The following is a 12,432-nucleotide window of genomic DNA, read 5'->3' on the forward strand; positions in this document are numbered from 1 at the left end:
GATCTAGTGCATCCCAATCCATTAAAAACTTAAATCAGATTCATTGTCTGTAGTTTGTACATCTATTTCAGTAGACAAATCTGTTTGATCATATTTACAGCTGGCTGTTACATCTAAGCATGTTGCCTCTTCCACTGATGCTAACTGTAGCCAGTGACATCTCTGCAGAAAGAACAGTTTGGCTTCATCTCCTAACAGTTTAATTGCTCACTAGTGAATCATATTTAATACTTCAGAATTTGAACATTGGGTGGCTGTTAGTTTTTCTGCATATGATTACCGCTATTACAAAACTATCGCATGTAGCCTTTATTTCTAGTGTCACAAACTATTACTGAATCCTTGGAAGCACAAACTCTGTGCTCTCTATATCAATGGTAAAATAGAGGAAAAATCTTTTTCCTTAAAGCAAGAACGTTAATGATAATCTTACAATTCATCAGAGGCTGATTCCTTATTTATGATCATTTAGAGGTTGCAAGTATTATGCAGTCTTTCCTCATATCTCTTCATCCTGCTGTGATTACTTCTCTTATCTTTGGATTTATTTTTTTTTTTAATGTTTAGCCTTGAACTTTGTCTGTATTGAGAGAAGTATGGTGGGTTTTTTTACTCACATGAATGTCAGTTATTTTTTTCAAAATTTGCTGTCACATTTAGAAATATTTTTGTTATCAATGTAAATATTCACTGTTTTTATAACATCCAAATTACTTGAAAAAATCCTGTAAAATGATAACTATTTATAGCAGGTTTTTCACCCCCCAACCAATTACATGAAAACTGAAATTTATAACATTTAAAAAATATTTCTCAAGAATACATATCTGTACTTTGTGACCCTGTATTTATTTTAAATTTTATTGTGATACTTTTCATTCTAGAGTTACCATTTTTCACTAAGAGAAAAATATCAGTGACCACTCTTAGAAATCTTTTTGAGACATTTTGATAAAGAGGGAAGGACATTTTTATAGGAAAATAACATTTTGGAGTAGATCAGTGTTTATTTTGCCTTCTCCTTCCTCTCCCCTTTAATTGTTCAGCAATTTCCAGCTATTCATGGTTGCAAAGAAATATAGAATATGTATTGAAACCCTCTAGGTCTATGACATGCTACTGTATACGTGACTTCTCTGTTCTATCTTTTTGCTTTCTTTTTTACAGTTCTTTGAGAAACATTTGACAGTGCTCTGAGTGCTCTAGGGTTGCAAAATTCCTTCCAGCATGAAGAACAGTGTTAAGTTCATTTGCTCTACTTTTGTCAAGATCCCATTTATTTCTGACACTATATAATTAGAACAAGTGGTGGTTAAAAATTCTCCCCCAAAACTCATTTCCTGCTCTCATTCAAAAGCATAGATCAAGGTCATTACAAGCTATGCTCCTTTTATATCTCTCTAATGGATCCCAAATAAAATTCTGGAGTTGACATATTCAAAGAAGGCATTTCTTCCACCACATTGTCATTTTAAAGACAAACCAAAACAGAAATCCTAACTATTTAAACAGAAATTCAGTGCAAAAATGAAATGTGTTCAACATATGGCATCCTAAAACACCTGATATTTTAAATCACAGGAGGATCACAGGATGCTAGGGGTTGGAAGGCACCTCTGGAGATCATCAAGTCCAAACTCTCTGCCAGTGTAGGACCGTAGAATCTACCACAGGTTGCACAGGAATGCATCCAGATAGGTCTTCAAAGTCTCCAGAGAAGGAGACTCCACAACCTCTCTGGACAGCCTGTTCCAGTGCTCTGTGACACCTCACGATGAGGTGGAATCTCCTGTGCTGTAGTTTATATCCATTCCCCTTGTTCTATCACAGGGTGCAATTGAGAAGAGCCTGTCCCCTCCCTCTTGACACCCAGCCCTCAGATATTTATAAACATTTATTAAATCCCCTCTCGGTCTTCTCCAGACTAAAAAGCCCCAGGTCTCTCAGCCCCTCCTCATATGGCACGTGCTCCAGTCCTTTAATCATCTTCATAGCCCTTCATTGGACTCTCTTGAGTAGATCCTTGTCCCTGTTGAACTGGAGATCCCAAAACTGGATGCAATATTCCAGGGGAGGTTTCACCAGGGCAGAGTAGAGGGGTAGGAGAAGCTCCCTCCATCTGCTGGACATATCCTCTTAATGCACCACAGAATTCCATCGGCCTTCTTGGCCACCAGGGCACATTGCTGTCCCATGGATAACTTGTTATCCACCAGGACTCCCAGGTCCTTCTCCACAGGGCTGCTCTCCAGCAGATCACCTCCTAACCTGTACTGGTGCAGTTTATTATTCCTTCCCAGATGCAGGACTCTGCACTTATCCTTGTTGAACCTCATTATGTTCCTCTTTGCCCAGCTCTCCAGTCTGTTCAAGTCTTGCTGAAAATGTATGGTAAATGGCAAGAACATTTTTAGTATCCTCCCTACGTTACCTCACTTGGATCATTTGTCTTTCAAAGCACTAGTAAACCTTAATTCGCTTTAGCAGCTTTGAATGGATTTTTATTCTTTATTACCACAGCCTTTCAACTCTAGTAATTTGAAAACTAAAAATTAACTGCAAAACTCAGTCAATCCTGTAGTATTCTTTTATTATCAAATTTTATATAATTAGCCCTCAAACTGTGTTCAATTACTGACAAGTATTTTAGAATAGAATAGAATAGAATAGAATAGAATAGAATAGAATAGAATTAACCAGGTTGGAAAAAACCTTCAAGATAATCAAGTCCAAACTATCACCCAACACCATCTTATCAACTAAACCATGGCACCAAGTGCCTCATCCAGTCTCCTCTTAAAACACCTCCAGTGACACTGAGAGGTTTGGAGCACAAACCCTATGAGGAGAGTCTGAGGGAGCTGGCATTGTTTAGCTTGGAGAAGAGGAGGCTCGGAAGAGACCTTATTGCTGTATGCAACTACCTGAAGGGAAGTTGTAGCCAGGTGGGGGTTGGTCTCTTCTCCCAGGCAACCTGTGACAGAACAAGAGGACACAGTCTCAAGCTGCACCAGGAGAGGTGTAGACTGGATGTTACGAAGAAATTCTTCACAGAGAGAGTGATTAGCGATTGGAATTTGCTGCCCAGGGAGGTGGTGGAGTCACCGTCCCTGGAGGTGTTAAAGAAGAGACTAAATGGGGTGCTTGGTGCCATAGTTTAGTTGATTAAATAGTGTTGGGTGATAGGTTGGACTCGATGATCTCAAAGGTCTTTTCCAACCTGGGTAATTCTATTCTATTCTATTCTATTCTATTCTATTCTATTCTATTCTATTCTATTCTATTCTATTCTATTCTATGGCTAACTTCATGAGCTGAGGAATGTGGTGTTGTTGTTGACTCCATCATCTCTCTGGGCCCCAGATATTGAAACTTGTCCCAGCATGTGTGGACACATCCCCCTCCTTTCCTGAGGGGAACAAAGGTCAAGGTGTTAGCTATGCGGCACAAATAACTGCATGCACCCGTCGCGTGGGATGCTTGTGCTAATACCAAGTATGGGCATAATTCTAGCTTCACGCTTTCTATAGGCTAAAGCCGATTGTTTATGAGAGCGCCCGTTGGCCAAATCCGTCCTTGAGAAATTTATAATTATTACCCTCACTTATAAACAAGTTGCCTTCTTTCTCTTTGTCCTCTTTCTCTTTGCTTGAGCTACCCAGCTCCCTGTCTACATTCCATAGCCTTTGCTATTAAGCTCATTGCTAGTAAGTCTTCTCACTCCCACATGCAAGCAAACCAGTGGCCTCTGCAAGACAAGGAGAAGCCAGCTTCTGGGCAGGCCCGTCAAGCCTCAGCCCAAGAGTCTCCAGAGGAGGGACCCTCACTGAAAGCCTGAGAAGCCTCAGCGTTGTATTGCCAGCCGCACCAGTTGACAGGGAAGGGACTAGCCAAGTCCAGCAGTCCAAATGTCTACTACAGCCTTAAGTAGCAGACTAAAGAGCTGCACAACCCTGTGTGTCAGCTCGGAAAGCAGGACCAGTGCCTATCTGCATACCTGTGTGACTCTGCCGTTACGGGAGAGAAGAGGAGCCGTCAATTCACCACTCCATGTCCTGTGAACCCCAGGGAAACACAGAGCACCATCCGTGCCTATACTCCAAAGCCGGGACCACTCCAAGAGGGTCCTGCCTGCTCTTTCGAAACAAGCAAAGGGGAAGCTGCTGCTCCACACAGCCATGCCTCTTCACCAGGGCCATCCTCACTGGCCCCAAAGGTCATTTCCACAGGGCTGACCCCATCTAGGGACCAGTCCTACTGCCTGACTCCTGCAAAGGGAGCCTGCCTACTGGCTAGCCTATGTTCTGCCCCCTCTCCACTGCCGCGGGAGGGACGAGGTTGCCCACCAGCTGCTCTGCTGCAGCCTAGCAACTAACCTTGCTACAAACAAAGAACGCAGTGTACCTTTCACGTGCTTTCCACTCACTAACATTCAGTTCAAAGCACCAGCGCCTAGCAGCATAACATTTCCAGTTCAAGCCTCTGACCCATTGTAATACTCTCTGTATATAGTTAAGCAGCTGCCAGCATCCTGTTGAGTCACCACCTGGTAAACAAGCAGCAGAATTGTACCTTTCGTTCCTTTGATAGATATTAATTATGTAAATATTCTAATTGGATCCAAACTGTACATACTAAACCACTTGTGGGATGTATTTCACAATCGTGCACTAGAATCTGTATATAAAATAGTGATTCATCGGTTATTGATAAATTTAATAATAAAATTAATACTTATATAACTCATATTTCATATTAATAAATTAATAACCTGTTCATCACAATAAATAAAATTGTATGCATTGCAACTTCCCAAACACACAAAATGGCTGAAGAGTAAAAACCAGTAACTAAATTCCTGCAAAGGATACATTCAAGGTTGTTTTAGTTTAAATATAAATTTTGGGTAGAGTACTACAAAAACCATGAATTGTAGTGGGTTTGTTCTTAGCATTTCATTCTTTACAGTAGGCTCTAATTGCAAGTGAAATGCTGATTTAATCCTCTATAAAGTGAGTCAAAGCCAGAACACAGTACCAAGTGTGATAACCAAGTTGCAGGGTTTTGCACTATCTTTTATTGAGTTGGTTTGTATCTTTTCCAGAAAGCTGAGCTATATCTTCTTTCCCCTTCAGTGCATACCGGTGCCATGATAAGTCATCAGGAAAAAAAGTCAGAACTTTATAGAACCATAAGAGTAAATTACAGATCATGCTAGTGACTACCTGGGTAATATGAGTGACAAGATGAGAATGTAGTAATGCAAGGAAGCCCCAAATCAAGCTCAGTAAGCATTACTGGAAATAAAGAAGGCCTAACTTGAGGAAAAAGGAAAACAAAATGCAGTGGACCCCTCAAGGACATAAATAAATTATGACTCACAGGCTAAGCTGGATCTGGTTTGGGGGAAAAAGAAGAGCTGTGCATGTATATATCCCATTTTTGAAAGGTATATTAAAACATAGACTCATCCACAGCTCACTGAAGGCAATATTTTTTTTTTTTCTGCTGACCTGGACGGCTTTGGATAATGATCCTGCAGATCACTCATATATGTACAGCACTGAAAACAATCTCAGTGCTGTTAGCAATGCTTAACAATCAACAACTTCACAGCAGCATTTACCCCTTCTGAAGTGAATAATGCTTGTGAGATTTAAGGGCAAAAAAGCATTTATAACAAACACTGTAATGATTGAATTTTATTAGGTGAGTAATATTTAATTTAAAATTATGTTGATCTAATCTAGCTAATGGCAGTAGGTTTTGGCTTTGTAGATCCAAACCATTACCTGAATAACGTCTTAAAGGAAGTTAGTGAAACATTTTACATATTTATGGCCTTAACCAACATTCTAAAGTTTAAAAACATATTAAAAAGCGAAATGTAAAATAAAAAGAATATAAAAGGTCTAGTCAAAACATCCAGGCATAGAATCTCATAGAGAACATGGAAGTTGTGTTGTGAGCTCACTTGCCTTTGTTTACCTATTGCAGTGTTCTTGGTATATATCAAAACAATATGTACAGCAATACCTAGGCACAACATAGCGAGTTAATAATGGAGCTTCAGCCTTAACTGCGAATTCCCTTGCATTAGTTGGTATATTGCTGATATAGATAGGGTTTTGTGGCTTAATACGTAGCAGCACATAGAGTGTCAGCTGGAAATCCATTTCGTAGTTGTGGAACAATATAGAGAATACAATAAACCCATTCCCACCTTCCCATTTCTTTCTTACAGTAGGAAGCCAGCATTTAGAAACCCATAGCAAACAAACACCTGCTAAGCATAAATCACAAGCATGAACACAGGCACTGGACAAGTTCAGAGAGATACGATGGGAGAAAAATCCATTAAAAACCTTAATAGTTATTAGGAAAACCTAACATTTATTTCACCAACTGACAAGTGGCTAGTGAATCGACTTCAGAACAACCATAAAGAGAGAACTGGTTATTATGCTAGTAAAACTTAAGCAGCAGTGCTTTTTAATAAGCTGCACTCTGTTAGGAGTACACTGAGGGAGCCCAACCAGGAAAATACAATAATCACATCTAGCAATAACAAGGGGATAAACTAATATCCATCATAATTTCTCCCTGTTTTGCTTCTCCCTATTAGTATGACATATAGCCAAAGCAGCCTAACAAGATACTGAGCAGAACAGGTGCAGAAACAAAAGCATCTTCCATTTAGAAAGTCAGCATTTTTCTTTGTAAAGAACTCTTTGTATACTGTGCAGGTTGGAACCTAGGTTGCCCATTGTTTATACCCATTGTGTGATGTGTGCACTATTTTATCTCTTCCTGCAGAGTTTGGTTGTTACATACATAACACATGTGCCCATAAAGTTACCCAGAAATGAACTGAAAAGGTGCAATGTGTGTCACGGCAAGCATATTTCTTTGTTAATTCTATAAAGACAGTCTGGTGAAGCCAAGTCTCCTACAATTTTATTTTTTTTTTTTGTGCCTGCAGTGGGGAGAAAACTACACAGCACATGCTATCATTATCAGAGAATTATAGTGTACTATGTGATACTTTCACTCTTGCCAGAGAATGACAGTGGAAATGGCATTGCCACATTACTAATGCTTAATGTATGACCAATCAGAAGCTGAAAATCATATGACCAGTGGCAGCTTATGCCATCCCATCAGTTAGTAAATTGGATGCAGTTTGTCAGATGGACACAATATCCCTCCACTGTAGGTGGTCTCTGTTTCATTAGGTTTCAGATTGATGGTGGTGAACAATAATCCAAAAGTGTGCAATAGGTACATCAACCTCATTTTTCATTAACAGTGCTTCCCAAATGTATTGGGAGCAGGTACAAAACATAGATTTTGTTTGGCTTACTTTGATCCATGCAGAGACTATTGGGTATCTGACTTCGCTGCTGGAGGCTTATGGTTTCGGTTAGCAGAACCTGGTACAGCAACTGGATGAGGTGTTTTTGATATAAACTAGTCATTTAGGTATGGTGCAGGAAGTAATGAGCAACCGGCTTTCTATTTACATAAAAGGCATTGGAGTTACTAGCACACCTTTCTAAATTACATGCTAGATACAAGAGTGGTAGTGATTTCCTCCCCCCCACCCTTGCCCTGTATTCCCCAAGAGGTTAACAGAAATCTGGGCACATTTTTGCTGCTTGTAAAAGAAACAAAAAGACTGAAAGTGTTTCCCAGGATCACTGAAATGACATACTAAGCCAGCTACTGCTGTATGTTTCATAGTTTTGGCTTATAGGGTACTTTTTGCTTCACAAAGAAATAAATTAAAGCAGTATACTATGTTCAAATACTGGCTAATTGGAAAGGCATTTTTAAAGCAGAGGAGTTTGGATCCCTACAAATACTACAGTATTTATAAAGGTGGCAGAAAACTGACATTAGACCCTGCAGTAAACAACTAATAACCCCTATCTGAACTGATTTTGTACCACATGATTTCTTTATCTTTGACACAGTTCTCTAATTCGTGTAATGAAAAAGCATGCACATACATCATCAGTAAGTTTAACATGCTTACTTTTAAAAATAAAATCAAACTTCTGTGTATCAAACAAATCACCATCAATGTTCTCATATTTAAATTACATTTTAATGTTAAGATGAATGGATCTTACTATGTAGAAGTGTATTTAGTCTTAATCATGTAACATCAAACCATACATGTATTCAAGATAGACAATGTGTTTTACTCTTTAGATATATTTCTTTTCTCAATTTTACAAGAAGTTTCCATCCATAGTATTTCACAGTCTCATTTTAAGTATGTATGTCCAGGTCCTAAAGATTTAAAGAAACCTCTCCATTTGAACAGCATAAGGATGAGCAGTGTTCTGTATGGAGCTGAGGGAGGGGGACGTTTGTGTGTGTCTGTATTTGGCATGAATTTATATGGAATATGCAGGGTCTCACATCGTGCATTTTTTTCAACAGTACCTCTTATTGTTTAAGAATCTTTTCACTTTTATGCTTTTCTGTGGTGATCTAACATAACTGGGTAACTTTTCTTCTGATGTTCTAAAACATATGTCCATTGCCCTGGTTTCTAAGCCTTGGGCATATCTCTTTAACAGATCACTTTCAAGATGATGATACATTGATATTCTGCTTTAATTAGTGTCATGAAAGAGAAAAAGCCTTTCAAATGTCAATGGCTTGCAAAAGTTGTTGGAGCATCTTCTTAAAGCAAATCTGAAGAACTGGTCTTCACTCTTTTTTTTTCTTTCTTTCCTTTCACATGATCCTATTAGGAGTTTTTTTGTAAACTGGTGTTATAAACGATTATTTTTAGTTAAGAGAAGCACCAGGAAAGATTAAAAAATGGATATAAAGACATTTTGGTTCTTGATCTTCTTTCTTCTTATCTCAACCTTTAGAAAGTCTTGCTGGAAGAACACAAGGAACAGCAGGAAAGTTTCTAACAGATCTTTGAGACCTCCTTGCAGTCAGATCCCAGGGGAGCTAGAACAGTATACCTCTGTGGTTCAAAAACTCTTTGGGCCAGAAAAAGGGGCCTTTATCTGATGAAATTTCAAACATATTCAATCAAATATTGATCTAGAAAATCAGCCACTTTTTCTCTAGCAAAGAAATTAAATTAGTGCTACCTACTGAAGATCTACAAATGGTTCTCCTGAAGATAATGATAGTACCCTAGGCTATTCCTAGGATCAAAAGTTTTTGTGGACACCAAACTGATTTAATATTTTCTATAAGGCATGGAGAAAAAAGGGTGAAAGATCTGCTTGCCAATACTAATGTGCTGGAGATTATCTCATGTGGCGAGTCCTTGCATCAAGGAGCCAGGTAGGTTTTTCAAATCCATCTCATCTTTGGAATAAAAGAAACAGAACATAGCCCATTTCACGTTACACAAAGATTTTCATCACCAGAAACATTTGATACCTCTTATTTAAGTTGGCTCTGGTAGCACATGCTCCTCTAAGTTATAAATATTTCTTATCTCTTGTGTCCTGTTTTCAAGATGTCCCTTATGTTACTTTGGAAGAAGTCAGAAGTCTTCTTACTCTAAAGACCAACATATCACAAAAACATGTCTGATGTGCAATAATAAGGTAAAGATTCCTTCTGAAATATTTCAAGTACCATTGTTGAAACATTTTCATCATTGGCACTATGGAAAAAGGTAGTCTTTACAAAAGAGTGTAAGGGCTGAGTAATTTAATTAGCACTTTGTTTTATCAATGTAGGGGGAAAATATTGAAGCATTAGTTTTTATTAAAACATTCTCACCTAGAAAATCATGTCTTGGTGATATAACTACACTGACACAAGGAAAAAGATTGTCAGTGGCTGAATCAGTAAAGGGTGGATTTTTAACTTCTTCATGAGAGAGGTGTGCAGACTTTATGATGTTTTGAACTTCTGAGAGTTTGTATTCAGTGCTAGACCTCTATAGTTGCACTATATCTATATACAAAGAAAAGGAACTAGGCATAAATTTTGTAAATGTATCGAAGCATCTCAGAAGCTTTGAATGACTGACTTCATTTTAGATTCTGCTTGACTTGTTAATTGGTTCCTGTGTCCAAAATGTCTATAAATAGATATCCAACATTAAACAACTATACATACTAATCATTCATATTCTGCATACATTTACCCAGAATTGTTTAGTTTGGAAGGAGCCTCTTGGATCATGTAATCCAACCTCCTTGCTCAAGCAGAGTTATCTGGAGCTGGTTGCCCAGGACTGTGTTCAGTTAAGCTTTGAGTATCTCCAGAAGTGGGCTCCACAATATCTCTGGGCAGCCTTTTCTAGTGTTTGACCATCCTCACCACGTTCAGACTGAATTTTCCACTTTTTGTATCTGTCATCTTTTGTCCTGTCAGTGGGCAGTACAGAGAAGAGTCCAGCTCCTTGTTCTTCATTCCCTCTGATCAGGTATTTGTTCATGTTGACAAGATGCCCCATCAGCCTTTTCCAGGCTACAGTCCCAGTGCTCTGAGCCTCTCTTCATATGAAGAGATGATCTTAAATCATTACTTTACCCCCTCCCCCCCCCCCCAAAAAAAAAATCATCTTATGCATCTGAACACTGATTGTACAATGCAATATAAACTTGAGGAATTTAGAACACCACCACAAAAAAATTGATGTGTGCCCCCCTTTCACTTGAAATTTTCCTAGCAGCGATTCTGTATACAACAGATAATCCAGCAAAGAGGTAGGGACTCCTTTGTGTAAAACTGTTTCTGTTCTGCAAATTGAGCTCTCAGATGTTCAAAATGCTCCAAGAATCTGATGCATCAAAAGAAACTCTGTAACATGGGTTACATGCAAATTATGTAATTGCCAGAGAAATATGTAAGTCCTATGTAAAATATATTGTAACCCATGTTCCTGGAAAAAATAATAATATAGATTCCTTTTAAGGGAATTACAGAGGATCAAGATGTGAAGTTAGATATTAATTTAATTTAGAGGATTACTTTACAACTTTAAGGAAACATCAATGAAACTTCTATAGCTTCTACTCACCTCCCTTTCCTAAATCCTTAGCAAACTCAATAAACTTTTCCAAGATATAGTAAGGAGATCAGCAAGTGGATTAAATAATTCCCCTCTATCCTCTGGTGTTCATTCCCTTTTCCAACTTCCAAAGTACCACTGGACTTCAGAAAAATCTTCTTGTTTCAGACAGTGGGAGGCTCCAATGTTGTTACTAATTTCCCTTTCATCATCAGGCAGAGGATAGCAGTAGAGCAGGTGCTCATCTTTCACAGGGAAGCCAGGTAGCCCTGACATACTTGCTTAGTCTGGTTACTTTCTGAGTAGCAGTATGGCCCATTCTTTGGCCTTCACTGAACTGATGACTTGCTTTCAAGGGACTGAGGAAATCTGCTCAGTTAGAGCAGTTAGAAATACAGAGAACTTTTGTGTTTGAACTAACAATTGCAAATGCTTCTTCACAGAAACGAGAAAGCCTCTCAGTACTGGTAATGATTTTGCTTGGCAGACTATCCTAGGGAGCAATTACATGTCAGGTGGGAAAACACATTGCTTGTTTGCTTCTGAAAATGAAACCTTGCAGGGCTAAAAGAGGCTCCAAGTGTGCTAAGTGTCCTCTCAAACATAAATGACAAATATAGGGAGTTGCACATCCTGAAGGAATTCAATAAATTCCTTCAGACAAATATTCTAATTAAAGACACGTTTAAATGTCCAATACGCTCAGAAAAATACACCCTAGCATTAGTGAAATATGAATACCACCATTAAATAAACCTAATCTGGTAAGCAAAAATCTTTTCTAATTTTCTGCATGCAACAGGACATTCACATACCAATTTATCCATTAGAACTCATTGAATATGGCTCAGAAATTTGGATAAACTGCTTCATCATTTAAGTCTAGTTTTTCAAACCCTTGTGAAGCTTAAAGAAATGAAGTAGTGACAAAACTGGAGACAAAAATAGAAAAACTGTGTGCAACAAGGCTCCTGTAGCTTTCACTTAAAGATTTCACTTGTTTTTTTGTCGTGGATCAATCCAACTAGTGATATAAAAAAAAGGCAGAAAAAAATTCTCCGTTTTCACTACATTTGAATTTGACATCCAAGTGCATGGTATTCTGCACCAGGAGTGGCATAGTTTAATACATTTTTTAATGAGCTGGGAAAAGTGATGGGTACTGAAGTGATGAAATTTGCAGGTGACACAAAATTATTCAGGTTAACCAAGTCCAGAGAGGGTAATAAGAAACTTCAGAACAAAATAAACAAGTTAGGTGAAAGATCAACCTGATGGCAGGTTAAATTCAATGTTGATAAATGCAAATTTTTGCACTTTACAAGGATTTTAAAAAATCTATTTTTACACTCTAATAAGTTCTAAATAAATTGTATCAAAGGAAAAGGACTTATTGTCAAGACTTCAGCAGTGTCTTCCAC

This window comes from Dryobates pubescens, chromosome 3, assembly GCF_014839835.1.
Source record: "Dryobates pubescens isolate bDryPub1 chromosome 3, bDryPub1.pri, whole genome shotgun sequence".
In the NCBI taxonomy this organism is placed as follows: Eukaryota; Metazoa; Chordata; class Aves; order Piciformes; family Picidae; genus Dryobates; species Dryobates pubescens.